Source organism: Diceros bicornis, chromosome 4, assembly GCF_020826845.1.
Source record: "Diceros bicornis minor isolate mBicDic1 chromosome 4, mDicBic1.mat.cur, whole genome shotgun sequence".
Classification (NCBI taxonomy): Eukaryota; Metazoa; Chordata; class Mammalia; order Perissodactyla; family Rhinocerotidae; genus Diceros; species Diceros bicornis.
The window spans coordinates 101,126,589-101,150,150 of record NC_080743.1 but is presented as its reverse complement, the minus strand read 5'-3'; the positions used below and the strand labels follow the sequence as shown (position 1 = coordinate 101,150,150).

Below are 23,562 nucleotides of genomic sequence, written 5' to 3'. Positions count from 1 at the left end.
CTGTGTATGCTCATCTCCAGCTCCTCTGCCCACTCCCACTTCTCCCTTCCAGCTGCTGCTTCTCTCTTTTACAGACATGTCTCCATCTCTCCCTGCCTTTTCTGTCATTGTCACCATCATCTCACTTTCTCTCTTTTCTTCCCCTGGGATGGGAGACCCTTCAGGGCAGGTCCTGTCCGTCTTTGTAGCCTGAACACCGAGTACAGGGCCTGGCACATAGTAGATGCTCGAAACAGATATATTTTTTCTTTTTGGAATGATGAAATCCTCTTCTTTCCGTACTGCCTTATTTCTGTACCTGCTTTGTGTCCTTTGCCCCTCCCCTCCTCTGCCCCCCACCCCCCACCCACACACTCTCACTAGCTTCCCCCTCAAAGCCTCTTGGGCTGCTCCTCTGCCTGGCTGGGTGCGGAGGAGACGGTGTTTCCCACCGCCGGGAAAGCCTCTTTGCAGGGAGAGGCCTCACTAAGTTGCACAGCTCAGCCTGTCAGGACTGATACCTACTGATGAGGAGTAGGCTTGTTCTGTGCAATTTCCATCTCATTTGTCTTTTCATTTGTAGCTTAAATTGGCCAATTTCATCTGGAATGTGCCTGGACTCTGGCAATCCACACACAACAAATGAGTGTCCCAGTAGCTGTGACAGAGAGACTGGCAGGGAACGGGCCCAGGTCCTCCACGGCAGCACGGTGATGGGTCCCAAGTCTCTAGACACTAAGGCTTGAAGGATGGTGACCAAACGTGTCTTCCACAAGGCCTGACCAGGGGAGCGCACGGAGGAAACTGCAGGGAGAGGGGTTTAAGCTTAGGCCCTGGAAAAATCTGTTTCCTTTCCTTCCTTTTTCATTTGTTCCTACTATCTACCTACCTGTCTTGAGGGAGAGGGTCAAGTGCAAGGAACGGAAGATAAGTCGTTTGGGCTTTTAAGAGTAGGCAACATTAACACAATGTTGAGTGAAAGAAGCCCAATACTCCAATCACATGAAATCCAAAAACAGGCAAAACTAATCGATGTTGCTAGAATTCTGAATAGTGGTTACCTCTTCAGGTGTTACTGGGTATAAGGTATATGAGGGAGCCCTCGGGGGGGCTGGAGGTGTTTTCCATCTCAACTTGGGCTGTGGTAACACGGGGGGTACTGTACACTCCATGTACAAATTCATCAAGTTGCACACTCATGATTCATGTCTTCACTGTATGAGTTCTACCTCAAAAATGAGGAAAAAAGTCACATCAATGGTTTTCAAACTTGACTGTGCATAAGAATCACATGGGAGCTTATTTAAATGCAGATTTCTGGCCACCCTGGAATCTATTTAGTTGGTCTGGAGTGCTGTCTGGGAATCTGCACTGTTAGCATCCCCCTCCTCCCCAAGGGTGATTTTGAGACAGGTGGTCCACAGACCAGGCAAGACCACTTAGGGACTTGGAGATCTGCCCAGTCAAATGGCCTAAGTGCCATCCTGCTGGGAGCCTGGAGGGACAGCTGGGTGGTTAAGGGCTTCCAGGACCCTTGACAGGGAGGGTTAGAGGTTGGCCATGCTGCAGCATAGAGGAAGCACTATCAGACAGCAGCGGGGGGCAATGAGTGGGCAGCTCTCTGGGCTAAGCAGGCTCAGGACAGGGAGCGGGGTCCCTCCTCAGGGAAAAGAATTTCTCTGAGCAAGGAGCCCTCTCCAGCACTCCTGTCCCCTGGGCACCCTGCCCCAGGATGGCTGGGCAAACATGATGGAGCAGCCTGCTGCTCAGGAAGGGCCGCAGCTCGGGAAAGAGGAGGCAGAGTGCCATGGAATGGCCTAACGACTCCTCAGGGCCTGCAGGCTGGCTTTGATCAGTCGTGCATTCCTCAGCAAGCACCTGCCATAGACGGGAAGAAGGAACCCAAGACTGAAGACACGTGGCTGGAGAGGAGACCCTGGGGAGGGTGAAGACGATGCAGCATTTCCAAAGATACGTGCCAGGACAGGCTGAACGTCTGAAAACGTGTAAATTATGTCTTCTGAGCCATCCTTGACTTGAAGGCCTGGGAGGGCTGAGATCTAGGGAGGGGGAGGGAGCAACATTTCGGGAGCCTTTCCCATGTGCCAGACCCTTTACAAACACCACGTCATCTGACCCTCACAATAATTCTCTGACATGGCTTACTTATGTCCACTTTACAGATGATGAAACCAAGACTAAGAGATGGTCACCAACTTGTCCAAGGCCACAAGCGCACAAACAGTTGGAATTTGAACAAATGTCCAGATGACTCAAGCCCCATGAACTTTCTGTATTCCCTGCCACCTCTCCCTGATTGGACATTAAAGAATTTGCAAAATGCTTTCTCACACATTATCTCATTTGATTTCCACAAACACCTTGTGTTAGTTGTAAGTCCCATTTAATGCACAAAAAACTGACCTTCAGGTAAAGAACAACCTGCCCAAGTTCAACCAGCTGGTAAGCAGCTGGGAACAGGGCCTTAAATTCAGATGGCTCTAAATTTGCCACAATCCCTTGTCTGGACACTAAGAAACAGTTCAGCTCTGTCATAAGTCTGGGGATGCCACTACTTAGAGCACAGCTTGGTTTCATGATGACTGGAAACTGGTTTTACTAAATCCCCTTAGAGACTGAGATGGAAAAATGGTCTCAGCAGGCAAACGGAGACCCAGAAAGCTTTGGTGAGCAGCTCAAGATTATACAGGACACTGAGGCCAGAGCTGAGACTAGAACCCAGGTCTTCTCAAATGGATCATTTCCGGAGGCCTTGTGGGCGATCCCTTCAATCTCATGTTCTTTGCTGCAGTGGCCCTCTCCTCCCTCCTTCATTTGGACCATGAACTGATGCCAAAGGTGCAAAGGAAGCATCAACCAGTGCTGGGGGAGGGGAGGGAGGGCAGAGCAGCAGCCCCTGGAAGCCTTCATAGTTCCTTTGGCAAAGAGCATCCAGAGGCATCAGCTCATGGACCTGGGGCAGGTCAGCAAGGTTCAGGTCGAGACAGGATATGTCATGCTGGATCACTGCTCTGACACAACCCATTTTCCCAGGCATTCTCCCTTGTTCACCTGGCCATTAGGAGGTCAACACACAACATGTGAGGAATACGTTGATTAGGAAGCTGTGTTCTGGGATGACCTGCCAGTATCTGGACTGCTCTGATGTACGAAGGCTTCAAATAGTGGCAGCCATCGCGGACCCTCCATTCTGCTTGTGTGTGCACTTGGAGAACACAGTCGTGCCTCATGACGATGTTTCAGTCAACGATAGACCACATATACGACAGAGGCCTCATGAGATTAGTACCATGTAGCCTAGGTGTGTAGTAGGCTACACCATCTAGGTTTGTGTAAGGACACTCTGTGATGTTCGCACAACGACGAAGAAGCCTAACGACGCATTTCTCAGCATGTGTCCCCTTCCTTAAGCGACGCATGACGGGATTCACTTGGTGGCTTCTCTCCAGCAAACATTCTTTGCCCATCCTGGTTTCTCCTCACTGTCTGCTCTACTCTGGGAAATGCAGCCAGTGTTCTCTAGGTCAGACCTAATTAGAACAGCACATCGGTGGCACTCCAGACATCACTGCACACTCCAGGCACAAGTGGGAATGCTGTTTGGACTAACCTGCTAGCTATGTGTTGTTTGTGTTTCCTTGGATTATCCATTCTCGGCTCCCCATCTCCCATCACCTCCCTAATGGAGAGGCAGGGCGAGTCTGCCTCAGGCTGGTATTCATCTTTCCAGTCTGACCCTCTTGCAGGCTATTAAGCTGCTGATGCAAGACCGAGGAGGGGAGAAAAATGAAAACAGTGCAGAGAGCAGTGGAGGGCAAATGGGACTCTCTTAGAACTGGATCCACTGATAAGTCAGGCCAAGAAGAAATGGCCTCAAGCTTTGAAAAGTGGAGAGCTCCCTAGACAGCAGGGCCAGGCGAAGAGACCTCCTTGCTGGGTTGTTCACAGAAAGAGGCCAGGCTGGGAGGGTCTCTGCAGAGGGCTGGGCTGCCTAGGAGCCCAGGCCCCAGGAAACGAGGCAAAGGTTACTGAGGTCATTGCTACCTCTGCCTCAACTTAAAAATTAGCAATTCTCCCCATTCCACACCTGTTCCTCTCCTCCCAAAGCACTGCAGGAAGAAAATACAGAAGGAAGCCGACAGACCAGCCCTATTAGAGATTCATGATTCCAGCTTCCCCTGGCCCTCCCTGCTGCAATCCTTTTATTCCTCTCTCGCTGATGCCCTGGCACACTCTGCAGAGCCTTTTTCTAGATCTGCTTCTCACTGTGCTCCCATCTGCACCCTGATCTCTCGACAGATGACCCTGCTGACCTCATGGGACCGATGGGATGGGCAAGTGCGACCTCCTTTGCCCTCCATCACTGTGCTCCCTCCCCACACCTCTGCCCAGCTGCCCATTCTCTTTGCCTTCCCTCTGACTTAAGGACAGAGGTTTCCTCCTTTTACAATCAACCTCATCCCTTCGCATCTCCTCAGGAAACTCAGTCCTTTACTTACCCTGTCTCCACTTTTAAAAACAGTAAAAATGCCCCCTTTGTTTGTTACTCCCTCTAAACACAGACCTTCTTGCTTACACGTCTGTGAGTTGCTTTTCAATCTCAAAGCTCTTCTCCATCCAGCAGCATTTTCTTAACGTTCAGCCTCCAGGAGCTTGACGGAATCATCCAGCATGGCTGAAAACCCTTTCTTCCCGGAAGGCTCTCCCCGTCATGAGTTCCTGTGCTCACCCTCCCTCTGGGACCAGCCTCTGCTGCAGGCTCATCCCCACTCTTCCTGGGCGGCCTCTCCTTATGCCCTCATGCAGTCTCTTGTCACACATGCAGCTCTATCCCAGTGACCATCTCCTGCTGTCATCTTTTCTCCCCATTCAGTTCCCTTCAATGTCAAACTCCTACTTGAGTCCTTAGAACACTGGTCCTCCATCAGAGCGTCACACCCTCTCCCCCAATACTGGCCCCGTCCTATGAGCTCATTCTCCCAACAGTCCACTTGTCTCTGTAACTATGGCTTCATCTCTTTAAGGAGATGATTCTTCAACTCTTCCTTTGACGTGCCCCTGACAAGAGTGATCACGCATTCCTGGAGGCATAATACCAATCACCTGCCAAAGGTCAAAAGTGCTTTGAAGTCTTATTTTAAACCTTTTTGTGAGCTTCATACTAGGTCTGTATTGGCTCTCCTCGAGTATTTCCTTCCTGAGTCTCTGAGGCCATGTGGTACCACCACTGGGAAGCATGTTCCCAGGCCTAGCCTTCAACATCCAGCGTGAGTCTTACCTCCTCCACGAGGCCTTCTCCAATTAGCGTGGTCTCTCTTTTCCACCAACTACCACTGACTTGAAGGCCTGCACAATTTAGTTTGGCATTTAATTATTCTTAATTGCTCAAGGGTGGGTCAACACCATTAGCAGTTCCTTGAGGGCAGGGCCCACTGTCTCACCCTTTTATCTGACCCTCTGACCAGTGGTCCTTCGTAAGGCCTTGACTGGACTACAACCACAGGTTCCCTTTGAGGCCACAGGACATATTTCCAAACACCTTCTATGAAAGTCCCACCCTCGAGACCCCACTTAACTCCGTGTCCCTAGAGTCTGGGGTTGGCTCTCTTGTACCTCACCTCTCCAAACAGAGGGATGGCAGAGGTGCTTAAGCAAGCGCATCTCCTGGGCGCTGTGCCCAGGATCGAGACTAGTCCAACTTGTGGTTTCTTTCCAATCAATCACATTTGGCTCTCCACACCCGGGGTTGAGGACTTCCAACAGCTCCACAAATCCTCCTTAATTAAACCTCCTGAGGCTCCTGCTGAGTGGCAACAACTCTGCTTCTCTTCCACAGGCAAAAACACCTGGGCAGACTTTGCAGCTTAGGGTGGGCACTTTCAGTACCCAACCCATTGTTTCTGCAGACTGCACCCGCACAGCCTGACCCGGGAGCAGCTGGCGGGGCGGCGGTGACCAGCAGCGGGAGCTGGAAGAGTTTTTCTGCATTGTGCTAAAATGAGCTACCTGCACATCAGAGGCCAACACCATGCAAAGAGACATGTTAATTTGGAACTAATAGCTTTCGGCATTTTAGGCAATAAAATACCAGCCCTGTATGTGATCATATTTACTGCGCAAATTTTCCTTTTCTGATATTCCAGGTAAAACTGAAAGTGCAGTGATGTGAGACACTGAGAGGGACATATTCCTCTCCTGAATGTCCAGGCACAGGGATAAGTTAGACATCGCTGCTACCTACGTACACAGCGATGCTCCTTCATCCACATTGTCACTGGCAACCTTTATTGAGCACCAACTCAGTAAAACACCATGCTGGGTGCTAAGAGAAGAGCATGAAGTGCACCCACTCAATTGAGCTCGGTGCAATAAATATCTACAAGGTGCCTGTCACCAAACATTTCTTAAGTGCCACTTACTAGTTGTGTGACCTTGGGCAAGTTAGTTTTCTCACGTGTAAAATGGGGTAGTGGGTTAATGGTTACACAAACTCTGGCACATCCCTATCACAGAACTCTACTCAGCAACAACAAAGAACAAACTACTGATACTGAACCTCAAGGAAATTATGCAGATGAAAACAAGCCAATAGCAATAGACTATATGATCCCATTTATATAACATTTGTGAAATAACACAATCATACAGATGGAGGACAGATGAGTGGCTGCCAGGGGTTAGGGATGGGGGTGTGTGGCTATAAAGGTTAGCACAAGGGAGCCTTGTGATGGTACAGTTAAGGCTCTTGATCGTGGTGGTGGTACACACACACACACACACACACACACACACACACACGAATGCATGCATAACGGGAATCTGGATAAGCTCTATGAACTACATCAATGTCAGTTTCCTGGTTTTGATATTGCACTATAGTTATGTAAGATGTTAATATTGGGAGAGGCTGGATGAAGGGTACTCAAGACTTACATTTCTTTGTACTTCCAGTGAATCTATACTTATTTTAAAATTAAAAAGTTAAAAAAATAGGGTATAGAACCTACAGCAAAAGGTTATTTTTAGGGTTCAATGAGTTAATATAAAGCACTTAACACAGCGTCTAGCACGTAGTGAGCCTTCACTGTACGTTGTTGTTGTCACTACATGCCAGGCACTGGCAGCACCAACAGGAATAAGTCAGTCTGTCCTCAACGAGCTTCCTACCCAGCAGAGGAGGAAGAGAGCAGAGAGATTTTTCACAGAATATGCCACGTGTGCTCAGCACATGGGAGGAGTTCTCCGGGTTTGGGGGAAGGTTTCCTGGAAAAGACATCACTAGAGCTGAGTACTGAAGCCGGGGTAAAGCCAGCCAGGTGAGAAGATGAAGGACCCTGGGCAGAAGGAACAGCCGAGCAAAGCTCAGAGGTGTGGGGCAGCACGCATGGTGAGGAAGCAGGGGCAATGGTTTTCCTTGGGCATTTGGGAGGCAGAGTGCAGCAGGGGAAGAGGCCGGCACAGTAGGCAGAACCCAAGCCAGGGAGGCTGCGTATGTCTCAGGGGCCCCGACATCAGCCTTCAGAGGCGGCGTGAGGAGCCACTGTCCCCCATCAGCCTCAACCACCCTCGCTCTTTACCCTGTGGGTTCCCTGGGCCTCGTGCTCCTGGGACCCCAGAGAGCCCCCTCAGTCACCCTGTCCTGGCTCTGAATGAGGCACTGTGAGCATCCGAGAAAATCGAGAGGCCCTGTGCAGGCTCTGCAAAGCCAACCTGGATTGGCCTTTACGTAGCAAGGAAATCTGCTGCTAACCACACTCCATGTGACCTTCCAGACCCTGTGCGGGTCTGTGTTTTTGGTACCACTCTTCCTTCCACTACTGTGGACAATCCAGAACTCGAAGCAGGCTCGCTTCTTCAGGCACGTTTATGCAGCAGTACAGAGAGCCTGAATGTGAGGCCACAGCACCAGGCTCCAGTCCACCTCCTCAATGACCAGCCCGTGACAGCGGACAGGCCACTAAACCTTTCTGCACTGTTGCTTCCTCCATTGTGAACAAGTAATCACAACCCACACCCAGTTTCCGCATGGGGGACTCAAAGGACTTAGCAAAAATCCAACACCGTAATGTATGTGAAAGAGTTCTACAGGTTGTAAAGAACGGTTCAGCTGTGGAAGATTATTCCTATTGTTCTGAGAGAACTATCGGGGAAGAAGAGCCTCCACCTGTGGTTGGAAAATCAGAGTAAATCTCCTTTGACTCTGGGCACAGTCTTTAGCTGGGGAAGGACAGTGAAGGGAAAGGGAGGGGACAGGAACAGGAGCTGTACAGCATGGCGCTGGCACGGCAGCGCTCATCTGGTCTACCAACGCCACACTCGGGGGTGGCTTTACCCTCTGGCTTTTTCCATGAGATGGTTTTTGTATTTCAAGACCTTTCATTAATGAATTCACTCCCCCAGTATTTTTGAACACCTAATCCGTGCCAGGCACCAGTGCTACAATGGTGAACTAAACAGATAGGGTCTCCACCCTCCTGGGTCACAGTCTAGTGGCAGAGACAGACATATATCTAATAAGCACCCAATTATATAATTAGATATCATGAGGCATGTGATGAAGGAAGCAACTGGGCATTAGGAGAGTGTTTAACAGGGCCTGATAAAATTCTGGAGGTACCCTGGGGAACCTTTTCTAAGGAAGGGCCATTTGAGCTGAGATCTGAAAGATAACTTGAATTTAGGGAGAAGTATGGGATGGGAAGGGTGATTAAGGGCCAGGGAACAGCATGTGTGAAGGCCATGAGGCAAAGAAAGCCTTAGCAATTAAAGAATTGAAAGAAGCTAGCGTGCAGAGTGCAGGGCACGAGTAGGGGGTGGCACTGGGAATCACTGAAGAGTTTTGAAAGTATGGCAGATTGTGACCAAATCAGACTGTGTCCCTAAAAGGCCATTCCAGCAGCTATTCGGAGACTGGACTGGAGGAGCAAGGGCAGATGTAGGCATACCAATTAGGTGATACCGGTGGTCCAGGCGAGAGGTGAGGGCAGTGGAGGCTGTGAAGATAGGGAGGAGTGGATGGATGTAGGTGCTGTTTCAGAGATTAGACAGCATCTGGTGATGGACTGGATATAATGGGGAAAAGGGAAGAGGTGACAATGACTCCCAGTTTATGGCTCCCAGCCTACAGAACCAGTCTGAGGTGGTACCATTCACAGAAACAGGCAATGCTGGAAGGGGATCCAGCAGGGGGTGAAGGCAGTGGAAGATTCAAGAGGAGAATCATGACTCTGTCTTTAGATTTGCCAAGTCCAAGGTTTCTTAAGACATCCAACTTAGTCAAGCAGGCAGGTGGCTATAAAGATATGGAGCTCAGATGACAAGATGCCGGCTGCAGACGTACACTGGGGTGTTCCCTGCGTGTGGCTGATAACAGAGGCCTTTCACGAGATGGCCTCGGGACAAGTATCCAGTTGGAAGAGACTATCTTGAACCAGACCCTAAGGAACGCGAATGTTTAGGCAGGGAACGGAAGGATGAGTCAGCAAAGAGGACGTAGGAGTAACCAGAAAAGCCAGGAATATGGGGTCAGAGAAGCCAAGGGAAAAGAAAGCGTCAGAAAGGACTGAAAAATGCTCCTGAGCGCTGAAAACTGTTCCCTGCATTGAGCGACATGGAGAGCTGTTTCCGCAGAGTGATACGGGAGGAAGCCAGACTGAAGGGGGCTGAGGAAGAAGTGGGAGGTGCAGAAATGGAGAGAGCCAGTGTAGCCAACTCTGTCAAGAAATCTGGTAAGGAGAAGAGATGGCAGGAAGTGGAGTTGGGCTTGAGGAAGGTTTTTGTTGTTTCTGAAGATGGGAGAAACTCGAGCATGGTGGAAGGCTGTTTCTGAGGAGACCAGAGGACAGGATCTAGAACACAGGTGGTGGAGGAACTGGGCTGCAATAGAAATGTCCTCTCCTCTGCTGAGACAGGAGGGAAGGAGGAGAGCACTGTGCAGAGGCAGGTGTGTTGGAGGGTTTCGTGGGACAAGTTGAGGCAGTTCTGCCTGATGAGAAGTTCTGCTTCTCTGTGAAGTCGGAGGTGAGGTCCTCAGCTGAGAGTGAGGGTGTGGGGGGAGGTTTGGGGAGGAAGGTGTGAAATAGTCACTGTGGAGAGTCAGGGGAGAGACGGCCAGAGGAATGTGGTAGGAACACCAGGCACTTTTGAAGAATAAGTTGGGTTGGTGATGGTGAATTTTTAGAGGTACCAATCTGCCTTACTTTGGGTCTTTTTCTAGCAGGTTGAGTTGTCTGGATGCAGGCAGGCAGAAGCAGATAGAGTGATTAATCCAGAACTGGGACTTTGCCAGACTCTGGCAATAAAAAGACAGAGGGTCAAGAGAGTTTAGGATATTGGCAGGGGAGTTCTTAAAATGATGGAACATGGAATCTATCTGGACTCTGAGAAGGGAATGCAGAGGAAGGTAATGGATGGATGGCAAGAAAGTACAGGTACCAGTGGACCAAAGGTCCCAAAATGAGGTTCAATAAGGGCTGTGTGGGAGTCAGTGGACAAGCTGGGAGACCAGGAGGTGGTGACCAGAAAGCAGGTGCTCTATTAGGTGATTTTCAGGTGATGGCGAGACCTAGGGTGTGACCTTGGGAGTCAGCAGCTGAGGCGGGGAAACCACGGAGGATGAGCTGCCCATCTAGTCACTGATCTCACCCAGGACCATGGACGGACTCGGAAAGGGGAGGATGTCTATGGGCAGATGCCAAAGGCTTCACTGAACCAGGAGGGTGGCTGGTGATGATGAGGGGGAGGGGGAGATGCAGCCTGATGTCACGAGATTTGGGAAGTCATGGTCTCTTAGAGAAATTACATTCCCTTGTACCTGAAGTATGTTCTCCAGAGTGAAAGGTCAGGAAAGCAAGTGGAAGGAGTCTTGAGAACAGATCATAGGTGTAGCACAGGGTTAGAAGTTAGGAGATTTATATCTAGTCCTGATGACACGAACATGCTGTGTGACCTTGGGCAAGTCCTTTCCCCTCCCTGGGCCTCAGATTTCTCATCAATAAAAGTAGGGTTGGGGGAATTGGCTAAGCTAGAGCTTCCCAGCCCATGTTAGGGAGCCACAAATGGGTTACAGGTGTGCTGAGACCTTGATCCCTTAGCCCTTGGGTCAGTCAAAGTCCCTGGGCCATTGTCATTGTGTATATGCGCTTAATGTGAATGAGAAGGTGGAGAAGCATGGGCCAGACACTCCCCAGGGCCCCAGCTGTCTCTGACGTTCTGTTTGCGCATCTCTGGCGCTCCGTCTTGGAGGAGGCTGCGGGGAGGCTGGTAGAAGAACAGACAGGCTCCTGCTGCAGGCAGAAGTCCATCTGCTGGCAGAGATGGAGGCCAAGTCTCCCAGCTCCCCCTTGCTCCCCTCGCCTCCCTCCCAGCACCCGCTGAGGGAGCTGTGATCTGCTCAGGTGCCCAGGTGAGGGCAGGTGCACCTGCTCCTCGTGTCTGGTGGGCGGGTGGTCACTGGTGGCCCCTCGAGCCTCAGCGGCAGCTTGTGAAAGTGGAGGAGCAACCACCCACTGGCTCCCTCACCCCTTTCCAGTTCCAAAAGCCAACTCACCGCTTCTGAGGAGGAGGGCAGCATGTCTCAGGACACACGACCCACGGAGAGCCTTCGCCACGCACAGCTGTCTCTTGGGGCTGCCACTTCTCAGAAATCTGCGGAAAATCCACTTACACGGTGGACCTCGGGCCACCCTCCCTCTGCTACTAGCCCTCCTTGGCCTCTCCTGTCAGATGCCACACGCTTAGAGAATGTATAGGCAACCTGATTTCACCCTAATCATAAAACAGACCTAGCCCCTGGCCCTACCACCCTGGACCTGTGTATACTGTACACAGTAGATACTCAATGAACACTTACTGAATATATGAAGACTATTCTCAAATATTTAGAAAAGAAAATCCTACCAAGCCCATCAGAACCTCTTAAGTTATTGATCACATTGCACCTATTTGAGCACATAAAAGACAACTTTTAAAATTCTTTCATATTTATTGGTGCCTACTACATGCCAAGCATTTCATGAGTGTGAGCTGGTTTCATTTTCATGACCCTGTGAGATGGGTGTGTCAACCCCATTTTACAGATAAGCGAACTGAGGCTCAGAGAGAGGCTAAGAGACATGTCCAAGGTCACAAAGCTGGTAAGCAATGGCCACAGGATTCTAACCCAGATGGATCCAACTTTAAAGAGGGTGCTCACCAGGTTGCCTCTTAGGACTGGACAAACAGAGAACGGAATTGAGCGAGACAGAAGGAAGGGGAAGCAGAGAAGTGTGCGGGAAGATTGAAGCAACCCAGACAGTCTGGGGCTTCCCACTGCCTTGCCCTGGGGAGGCAGTTTTAAGCTTGGGTAAGCTTTGCCGAAGAGAAGTGGAGAGGGCCAGGCCCTCACGCCACCCTCCCTGGACTGCTTGGCTGGCTCACCCACTACCTGTGCAATCTGGCGTTTCATTCATGCTGCCCGGCTCGGATCTCTGAGCAAGAGGCCAAGATGATGCAAGGATCTGTCCTGTGGATATACTACCCTGCTCCCCTCCCCCAAGAGGCAGTGCGACTACTGGGCCCAGGAGGTACCCCTTGTCCTCAGGGCCCAGGGAGCAGGCAGGGGAGTGGCAGAAAACACGAGTAATCTGACCTGCCGTGGATGAACACGCCCGTCAACACCCCCATGCCTGCCCGCCTCTGCCTGACAGGTGAGCAGCTGTGTTCCACATCTGTCTGTCCATCTGTCTCCCTCTCAATGGCCTGGAGAGAGCTGATGCTCCTCAGGGAGGGGGCCCCTGGACCTGAAGCAGCTCCCTTACTCTGGATATTAATCAGCAGGGAATAGGAAGGGTGGGGCAGGAAGAAAAGTGTGCCTCTATCTTCACCCAAACCTCAAACCCCCTCCCCACTGCCAAGTCCCTCTCCCTACCTCCCCTCCCCTCACTAGCTCCCCTAGCTCTGCCTGCCAAGCTCTGCAAATTACCACACATGCCAATAAGTCATTAGAAACCAGAACAGCAAATGTGGGGTTACCATGGAGACTGACACCAGGAGCTGGCAGCCCTGGGGGCTGGCCTGTGGCTCAGGTGTGCTGTGGGGAAAGCCGAGAAGGCCAAAATAGGCCTGGCAGAGGGGAGATAACATGCTATTGGGGTGCGGATTCCAGGCAGGGCACCGGGCTCTGCCGCCTCCTCTCCCTCCCCTCCCCAAGAGCCCACATCCTGCCCACCTGCAGCTTGTTAGGTGTGATAAATGCTGCACAGGCTGCAGGCGGGCAGGTGCGCCTGGGCCAGGGGGCCAAGCCCCCTCCCTTCATAGAGTTGTGTCTCTGCCCAGAGGAGGTGGCTGTGATAAGCCCACCTGGGGACCAGCCCCAGGGACAAGGAAGCTGACAGCCCTCAGCAACCTGAGCTGATAGCCTGTATTTGGAGAAACTGAGCCCAGTGAGGGACCAAGGGCAGGGCCACACTCAAGCAACACTCTCCCATCTTCCTGAGCGTGGAACCCACTTTGCTTCTGCCTAGGTCTTTGTAGGTAAAAACACACATATATATTTGTTGAAAATGGATGAGTGGTTGAGAGAAGGTATGTAAGCACCCGAGATTTCTGACAAGACAGGAGCAGGCCCTGGATTAGAGTCCCAGCTCCTCCACTAACCCAGTGTGACCTCCGACAAAGCCACCTCTCTCTGGCCTTGGTTTCATCATCTGGAAAAGAATCAGATTGTGTTTTAGACACAGTGTATTTCAAACTGGGCTCTTCAGAGCCTCTGAGTTATGAAGTGATTCCTCCGGGGTCATGGGTCAGGAGGAGGCTGACTCAGCAGAGTGCTGAACCACCAGCTCTGCTCCAACTACAACAGTCTTGTATAAATTTCCTGTTGCTGCTTTAACATATTACCACAAATGTAGTGGCTTAAAACAACATGAACTTATTATCTTACAGTTCAGAAGTTCAAAAGTCCAAAATGGGTCTCACTGGGCTAAAATCAAGGTGTTAGCAGATCTGTGTTCCTTTGAGGAGGCTCTAGCGACAATCTGCTTCCTCGCTTTTTCCAGCTTCTAGAGGCTGCCCGCATTCCTTGGCCCACGGCCCCCTCCACCTTCAAAGCCACCACTGGCCAGTCAAGTCTCACACTGCATTGCTCTGACACTGACTTCTGCCTCCCTCTTCCATCTTTAAAGGGCCCTGTGATTATTTTGGGCCCACCAGGATAATCCAGGATAATCTCTTTATTTTAAAATCAGCTAGATTAGCAACCTTAATTCCACCTGCAACTTGAATTCCCTTTGCCAGTAACATAACACATTCACAGGTTCCGGGGATTAGTAGGCAGACATCTTTGGGAGGCCGTTGTTCTGCCTACCACAGATATATAGCTTTGTTTTGAAAAATGGATAAATTTCTATAAATGTTTGAAAGCCACACGACTAGAGAACTCTCAGTTGCCATCTGTTTTAAAGTGCTATGACCTGGACTCCTCCTCTTCTCCCTGGGGGATCCTTACAAGGAAATTCAGAGGAACTCTGGGGCCTGCCCATCAAGTGTGAATGTTGGCAGGCTTAGGCTGTCCTGGTGGGGTGCGCAGAGATGGATCTCTATGTCCACCAGAAAAGGGGTCTAGGGAGGAAAGAATGAGGGCTGTTTTGGGGAACCCACCTGTCTCAGCTCGCTCCTCTCCATTCCATATGTGCACATATATTCAGACTACCCTGCAGGCATCTGTTCTTACTTCCAGGTATGGTCAGATAGAGCTGTGTGTGCATATCCATGCATGCATGTGAATGGATCTCTCCCATCACACTGGATGGTCCCCGAGGCGGCGACCTTGTTTTCCTTTGCTCCTCGTTACCCATACCCCTCCCTTGGCACTGTACCTGGTGCAGAGGGTATACGGATCTAATAAAATTGAGATAGCATCCTCTCTTCCCACACCTTGACCTCAACACTGTCCTCTTCCTAGATCCATCCAGAGCCATCCTCAGATTATTTCTAACAAACCCAGAAACAATACCCAAGTTCAGACAGCACAGGTCTTAGAATCTTCCTGCCAGCACCTTTCCAGGCCCACAGTGATCAACTCCAGCATCTGCAGGTAAGACAGCCTCCGCCTTGCCCCTGGGGGAGATGGTGGCCTCTCATTCCCCTCTCATACAGCATGACCTCTGGTCTCACCTCTGCAAAATACCCTCTGCCAATTGCCTGGAACCCAGTGGGGCTGCTGCATAACAAAACCCTTAGGAGAAAGGTGCCCTGGGTACTAATCACAGCCCCAGTGTTTTAAGATTTTATGCAAATTATTCACCCTTTCTTGGTCTTATTTTTCCTCAGTATAAAACAGCCGCTCATTCCCATTCCTACTTCTATCATATGTCCCAGGGGATCCTGGAAAAGAAATGTGATGCAGCAGGGGAAAGCTATTGTTTGAAGGAGCGGCCCTGGGGAAATTGAGGAGAAAAGGAACTAACGTTTATTGAGCTTCTACTTTGCAGCATGCACTTTACAAAGATTAGCTGGATTAAATGCGGTGGTTGAGAACTAGGGCTCTGGAGTGAGCAAGATCTGGGGCTGAATTCCAGTTCTGCCACTTGCTGGCTGGTGTGGCCTCGGGCAAGTTACTTAACGTTTCCCAGCTTCAGTTTTACTGACTGCAAAATGGGGGAAAAGAATATCTACTCCACAGCGTTAAGAGGATGAAAGGAGATAAATGCAGCACAGCTTTCAGCAGACCAGGAGCACTCACCAAAGTTAGCTCTTATTATTAACAACCCTAGGAAGTGGGTGTTATTAACCCAGACTGAGAGATGGGGAAACTGAGGCTCAGAGAGGTGAAGTAAGATGCCCAAGGGCACGTGGTTATGGAAGGGGCTCTCCCCTAGCTCTAACGGATTCCAGTTCCTCTGGATCGTGAGCCGCAAGGACAGAAGCCCCAGGATCAGGCCTGCGAGTTGGAGGTGGCTGTGCCAGGGAGCCTTCTGCAAGAGGAGTCTGAGCTGCAGAACACTGTGCCCACGTGACTTGTGGGCGGGGGGGGGGGGGAGGGAGAGGCCACTACCAACGGATCCCGCTCCTCTCCAGGGCAATCTCTCTCCACGCGTTAGAAGTGAGCCCAACCCCCCAGACAGGCAGCCTCTCTCCAGGGAAAGGACAGACTCACCCTCCCACAGTGGAAGAAGTTTACTCATCTTGGCATGACTTTATTTCCGGTTTGCTATATATGAAACTAAGTGGAATGTTCTAGGAGTAACCTACCAAACAGGAGCCTGGGCAGTGAGAGGAAGGAAGAAGAGAAGCCTGCTGCAGACTAGGTAGGACAATGGAGCTCAAGGGAATTGCAGAGAACCAGGCCCCAGACATCAGCGGGCAAGGCTGGCCGGTGGATGGCTCCAGATTAGGGGCGCGGATCTGAGAAACCACTTGAGAGCCGGAAAGGAGACCTTCTCAAAACAAGAGGGCTTCAAAGGACGGAGATCAGCCGGCCCCGCGAGGAGAGAGCAAGAACGCCGGAAAATGGGTTTTCATCCTCTGAAGGGCTGCTCTCCTGTCCCCTGAGAGACTAGGGGGACACCAGAAACCTGGATGGGGGAGGGACTGCCCCAGAGACACAGCACTGCCCTTGGGAGCGTATACCCTGCTCCTTACTACCACCCACACGCCCTCCCTCCCCCACCCCCACAAGCTGCAAGTTCCCTCCCGAGAATCCTCCCTCTGCAGACCCAAACCCCACCCGTTTTCCAGGCCCAAATCAGCCGCACCTCCCGACGAAGCGTTCCCTATATACTCCCACACAGAGCTCACAGTTCTGATAACATTTACAGTCTAAATCACACAGTTTAGCACTTGGTTTTAAATACTGTCTGGTATTATTCCCTCATTATTTCTTGTGAGTATAAGTTCTACCTCCCCAGCCAATCTGTAGGTTTCCTTACCAGCAAGTACTGTGCCTTATGTTTCTTTACGTTCTCCCCCACCCACACCCCACACTGCCTAGGACGGTGCACAAAAGAGTACTGGGTAGGAGCACCCAGTCTGCCTAACCTGCGGTCTGCCCTGTCGTCACATCTCCCAGAAGTCATCCTTGCATTGGTTCCCACTTGTGGCCAGGGGGACTGACTCTTAGGGTCCAGCATCTCTGAGGCCACCAGCCCGTGTGGCCCTGGAGGCACTTAGCTGAGACAGAAGGAAACGTTGGCTCTCGAGGAGCTGTGACCTGCGGGAGCAGGAGGAAGAGGGGAGACCCTCTCTGAAGGTCCCCAAGGGGACAGGCAGCCCCTGGCTGGGACAGGACTTGGGGAGCTTCTAACTGTAGGGAGGGAGCAGAAAAGGCCGGATGCCCCCAACGCAGCCTCTGGGCCCGAGGGGCAATGGACTCCGCGGGTGGTTAAGGAGCAGGGGTCCTCAGGTCAGAGAAGGTGAAATCCTCCCTCAGTTGTTTTCTGGCTCTGTGTCCTTGAGCCAGTTATTGGACCTGTCTGAGTCTCGGTTTCCTCGAGTCTGGATTAGAGATAAGAAGAGTACCCACCCAACAGGGGCATTTTTGAGGATTTAATGGGACAATGTAGGAAAAGCACGTGGCACGGAGCCTGGCACACAGTAAGTGCTCAATAAATGCTGCTGCCATTGCAATGTGAGAAGACATCACAATGCGAGCTGTGGAGGCCCCAGGACCTCTGCCTGCCCTTCATCTGGGAACTCACTTGAGTCCATCAAATGCTGAGCAGCAGGAAGGTGTGGATGGAAGAAATGCACAGAAAGAAACTGAATTCCAAAGCCAATCTACTTCAACTCATCTCCTAAAAGGCATTCCCTCAGGCCAAGGTGTCTCCTGGGTCCCAGACGTGCGAGAAGCCCGAGGACAAGCCCGAGGACAGGGCCGAGGCCGCTCTGGGTTGGGCGCAGAGACTGCTTGATGACGGGTTAGACCACTTAGGAGGCCACGCTGGGAGGCCACTCCCAGCAGGGACACACTAGGCCCTGCCCAAAGGCCACCTGGTTCAGGCTGGAGAGTGTGGGGATGCTCTGGGCGGCCGGTTGGCCCCTCTGCAAGCCCAGCTCCGAGCACTGGAAACAAAGAGGCCGAGGTAGGACCTGTCCCCGCGTTCCTGATAGCCACAGAGGCAGCACATGCACAACACGGTGCCTTTCATACACCATCTGTGCCCCAGATGCCCTCGGCACCACGGCCCCCAGGCCCACCACCTCTACCTGGTTGACTCCTTTTCAAGCCTTGCCCCAAATGTCATGTCCTTTGAGAACCACTTTCTAATCTGCAGACACAGAGAGTCACTTCTTTATCTGCCTCCCTGTATTATAGCACTTGTTTCATTATTATAAGACTGACTCCCGTTTAATAATAACGACAATAATAATAATGTTTACATTGCACTTACTACGCCAGGCACTGTGCTAAGCTCGTCACATGTATTAACTCACGGAATTGTCATAACAACTCTGTGAAGTCGGTACTATTATTACCCCGCTACACATGAGGAAACCAAGGCACAGAGAGGTGAGGTGACCTGCCCAGTGTTACCCAGCTAGAAGTGGTGGAGCCTGGGTTTGAACCCCAACTGTGAGGCTCCAGAATCTATACTTTTACTATGAACTCCTGGAAGGCAGGGGCAACATCTGATTTGTCTCTGCCCCTAGCACCTAGCACAGGCTGAGCACACAGTAGGTTCTTAGAAAAGATGGACTGATCAAGTAAGCAAATGCTTGCACAAGGCTAACTTGGTGAGTATTCCAGCCTCTGAGCTGCAGCACAGAGACGCAGGCCCCCAGGGAAGTAGAAGATAAAGGCATCCTTCTTATTCACCCTCTGTTAGCAATCCCACCACACTGCTGGCTGTCCTGTCGGGTTGTGTCGTTTCTTGCATGTCTCCGGCCTTGTTTTCTGTTCCTCAGTTTCTCTTCTGCCCTTGTCCTCCTCTGTTCCTAGGTCACTCTCCCCCTTGCCTGCCCCATCCAGCCTCCGCCCACTGTTCTTGTCCTTCCCTGTATTCTTGTAGGCTCCAACGCCTCCCAGCCCCATTCTTTGCCTTGGAGCTTTTCCAGCGTCCAGGCTGGCCCAGGGAGGCTGAGAACACCAATGACACCGACTCATTAGACTGGCCAGAGACCAAGCTCCGACACCCTGACCCTGAATGAAAACAGCAATTTCCCATCAACTCTACCTGCATGCAGTGGGGGGGAGGGCTGCGGGGGGATGGCTGCCTGCCTACAGCTTGTCCAGATCTGTGTAGGATCAGGAGAATCCGCTGCCTTCCCCGCTTCCTCTCCCAGGCTCCCAACCCCTCTAGGAAGCCTTCCCTGATCACTTGAGAAAGCTTATTCACGCAACCATTCAGCAAATCGCCATATATTCTAATATTCTAACGGAAGAGATAAAGCATGCTCCTGAAAAATTCACTTAAAAAGTAATTTTCAGATAACTGTACAAGTTATCAGATGTCATAGACATCACAGGGGCCACATGAACCACAGAGATTCAAAAATGGAGACCCACATGACCTGGGGCAAGTGGCTGATGCTCTCTGCCCCACAACTTCCGCAGCTGTAAAGCAGGGACTGGTAATCCAGAACTTAGAAGGTTGTCGGCACGACTGAATGAGGTAATTTTTGTAAAGCTCCGAACACACACTGGTGCTTAGTAGGTGCTCAATAATAAACTTGTTTCTTTCCTCCTTCTCTGTCTAACAGACTGGCCTTCTACTCAGCCCTCCCAGATAAACGGTGAGTGAGATACGACCTGGTCCATCCTTTCAAGTCAGAAAGGTCCTAAGGACAGAATAACCCTGGGTCTGTAGTTTTGTGGGACCTGGTATACTGTAAGGAGACGGGCCTGTCATGTTGGAGGTCACTAGTGTGATGATGACAATTCACTAGCACTGTTCACACTCCTCCCCCCCACCCCCACACAGCGGGTCTTTGAAAGAGCCTGGTGGGCAGCGAACTACTCAGCTGGGAAGTCCACATACAAGCTCAGCTCTGCCCTGAGACATGGAGGTTTGTTTAATTGCTGTACCTTCAGCTCCTAAAACAATGCTAGGCACACGTAGGTGCTCATAAATTGCTGAATGAATTTTTTTAAAAAAGCAATAGATTTTCTTTTTACTTTCAAATTTGGAAGCAGGGGTTGGAGTAGGAGGGGCAAATGGCAAGGTACAGGACACATGAGTACAGAGAAATGCAGCTGCCAGGCCCGCCAGCCCCTCTCCTCCTCTGCAAAGAGGATGCAGCAAAGCCAACAGTGCGCGTGTTCCCGCCGTCAGCATGTTCGAGCCGTGTGCACATGCTTGGCTTGTGGTTTAGGCTGAAGTTTACAGAAGAAAAGGGGGCAAAGGTGGAGACAGAGACCTGGAGCGGGGGGAGGGAGAAGTCTCAGCAAGAAGGAGGAGGGTGAAGGAAGAGGGAGAGCAGTGTGACGGGAGAGGGAGACGAAGAGATGCTTGAGGAGGAAAGAGAGTGAAGGAGAAAGAAGGGAGGAGGAGGAGGGAGGGAGGCACAGGGAGAAAGAATGGGGGTGGGGAGGAACTGTGGAGAGGACAGAGGACAGCTGCTCTCAGCCTCGGTGGAAGAACGGCTCTGAGCCGACCTCTGAGTTCCCACTGCCAAGCCGCGTCTCCCTCAGGTTAGGCTGTGCCAGGGGCGGGTGTGGATCTGGAGGTGCTCCTAGACACCAGGCGTCTGCCAGACCCCAGGCAGGTCTCAATCCCTGAAGCACTGAGGCCTTTAGTTCCATCCTTTCCAAATAACCAGGTCCCATCCCAGGTCCAGAGGGACTCCTAGGCAGGAGGGCAGAGACTTGGTGTGAGGCAGCCCACGGAAGGGAAGAGGGCCTCGAAGGCTCAGACCCCCTTGCTGCGCCTTTCTCTTTCCACCTTCTCCCCATAAGGCCACCTGGCCAGCCAGGAAAGTGGGTCAGGCCGCCCACATGTGACTTTTTTCTGGTAACAACAGGGCCCACAGGCAAGGGGGCCTCAGAGCCCTGTACATAGCCCTGCCCACCCCATGCCCAGAGCTCTTTGTTGTAGGAACATTTAAGGAGCAGTGGGCAGTGGGAAGGGATCCTGGCCTTCTCATTCAGGAAGAGGACACTGGGCCAGAGCCCATCGCAGGCTGGCGGGGAAGGGGGAGCCTGCCGTCAGCCTGGGTGCATGGAAAGACCCAGATCTCCCCTATGATGGTGAGCGAGCTGGCAGGGAGCCACCTCTACTCCCTGACCTGGGGAGGCTGTTCTCTCTACCACTCTAATTCCGGAGGTCTTCAAGCAGGGGGCCTATCCCACGCACCTCTGGCAACTGAGCACTGTGCCCAGCCCACCCCTCCCGACCCTGCCAGTCGCCCAATTAGAAGCTGCGTTGGCTCCAACAGATGGGGGCTGCGGCAGCCTGAGAAACAGAGCACAAAGCCCAGCTGACATTTTCCTTCCAGCTGCTTTGGTGGGGGAGGGATCCCAGGAACAGACAGGGGCACAGCAACCCCCTAGGGCCCACCCCCAGGTCCAGGTCTCCTGCACCTCTTTAGCTTCTCAGCTCGGCCCTCAGTGGAGCTCAGTTCCCCCTCACCCGGCGCCCCCTCGCTGGCTGGGCAGCCAGAGCCTGCGCCGCCCTTGCCTGCAGGACAGACGGACCACCTGTGGCTGACCAGCCTTCTCGTCTCTGGGTGCTGCGGTGGGCCCAGAGCCGTCTTCTGTTCCGCTTCCCACTCCCAGAACCCCCAGGCGGAGCCCAATGCCGGCCCATCTCCCACCCCCAAATGTCCCATCCCAGGCTGCGGACAGACCCCTGCCAGCCCGGGAGGAGCCTGGCTCCTGGTTCCAGATACTTCGGGCAGGCACCAAGGCCACCTTGTCCCCGCACGGACCCGAGCTCCAAGGAAGGGGAAGTCCCCGAGGCTCTGGCGCGCTCCCACCCGCGAGCCCGCCCCCGTCACGCCCTCCCTAACCTCTCTGCCGCCTCTCGGCTCCCGGCATCTCAGGGCCGCGCTCCACCCGGCAACAGTTTGGGGCGGGTCGGGCTCTCCGGGTGGATTAAGGACCAGACGCCCCCTCCGCCGCCGCCTCGGGTCCAGCCGCGCAGTCGGCCCGCTTCTCTACATTCCCCAGCCTCCTTCCCGCTCCCCTCCGGCCGCCTCCCTCCGCGCGTCCCCAGCTCCCCTGCAGGCATCTCGGCGGAAGCCCGCGGCCGCCCCTCCCCCAGCCCCCGCCGGCCCCCGCCGGCCCCCGCAGCCCCGCCAACGGCCCCGGCGCCCCCAGCGCGCGCCCGCCTGGGTCAGCCCCGGGGCCGCACACTCACCCCGCGGCCGCTGTCCGCTGCGCGCCGCTCGCCTTCAGCCCAGGCTGGGCTGGGCTGCGCTGGGCTGGGGGAGGCCGGTCCGCGCGCGCCGCCCGCGCAGGGTCGTGGCGCGCCCTCCCCGCCGCGGAGTTGTCCTGGGGCAGAGCCGGCGAAGGCGAGCGCAGAATAACAGTCTCCCCGCGCCCTCCGCGCGTCGTGGCCGGACGCTGGCGGGCGAGAGCCGGGCGCTCCCTCTGCGCTCCGCGCGTTCGCAAGTGCACCGAGCAGGCCCTCGCGGCGCCCCCGCCGCGCGCCCCTCCTCACTCGCAGCTCCGCCGCTCTCCCAGCCTCCCCAGCCCGCTCCGGTTGCCTCCTCCCCGTCTGCATGCCCCGCCACCCCCTCCGGTCCCGCTGCCGTTTTAACTCCTGAGTGGCCAGGGGCCCCCCTCTCCCTAACACACGTGAACACTCCGCAGGCAGAAGTTGGGTGGGGCCAGATGCTAAAGCTTGAGTATCCGGGCCGGTGGTGTTCTTGCGCCTTTAGAAGCAAGGCTTGGCTGAAAGGAGAAGGGGGCACAGCGCCTGGGTCTGAGAGAAAGGGATGGTCTTCTGATGTTGCCTCTTACCCTGTGGCAAAGGCCAGGAGGATAGAGGGGAAATTCAGCAGCCTTTAGAGGACAGGTACAGCGCACAGGCACGGCATGCACCCAAGGCCACATTTTTGCTTTGCGTGGTGCTCCCCTCCGAAGTGAACAGTGGACTAAGGAATGCAGCGTTCTGTCCTGCGCTCAGCTCCTAAGAGGCATTGAGCTCAGCCCTGGATGAAGGAAGACAGATGCCGCTGCTGGCTGGTGGGTTAGAATTTGTCCATGAGCACAGGCACCTCTCATCGTAAAGAATGGAGTGGACTACCCACCCTGAGTTCTTAAGCCCTTCCAGCATTGCCCCCTGAGCTGGGCAGTTCTGGCATCCTGGAAGATCCCATCTTGGCCCTTAGCAAAGGATGTTAATCTACATAGGTGTAGGTAGCAGCTGGCAAGCCCACGCAAGGGCTTGGCTTTGGGGATGTCCATCCTGTAGGCTGGGCGTTATGAACTGGGAAAGGAGAGCAGGAGCTGATCCATGCTGAAGGTGAGTGCCGGGCCGCTGCCTGGTGACTTCCAAAGGCTGGGTCACTGCTACTAGTCTGGGCTTGGGAGAGTGGGTCTCCTGCTGGAGTGAGGGCTGAAGGCCCATGCCTTAGTGGGGCCTTCAGCCTGGACCACTCAGAATGGACAACAAGCTCAGCTCCGTGACAGGCCACACCCGG

At 53.0% G+C, this 23,562-nt stretch overlaps 1 protein-coding gene across 1 annotated transcript in view; it reads right to left on the bottom strand.

Moving 5' to 3' along the window:
• The window catches only part of LRRN2 (leucine rich repeat neuronal 2), a 58,055-nt gene extending 35,452 nt beyond the window's left edge, over positions 1-22,603 (bottom strand). The window contains exon 1 of the mRNA XM_058540254.1: positions 22,275-22,603. The gene's annotated coding sequence lies outside the window, so the exon portion shown is untranslated. The remainder of the gene's footprint in view (positions 1-22,274) is intronic.
• Between the last annotated feature and the right edge of the window lie 959 nt (positions 22,604-23,562).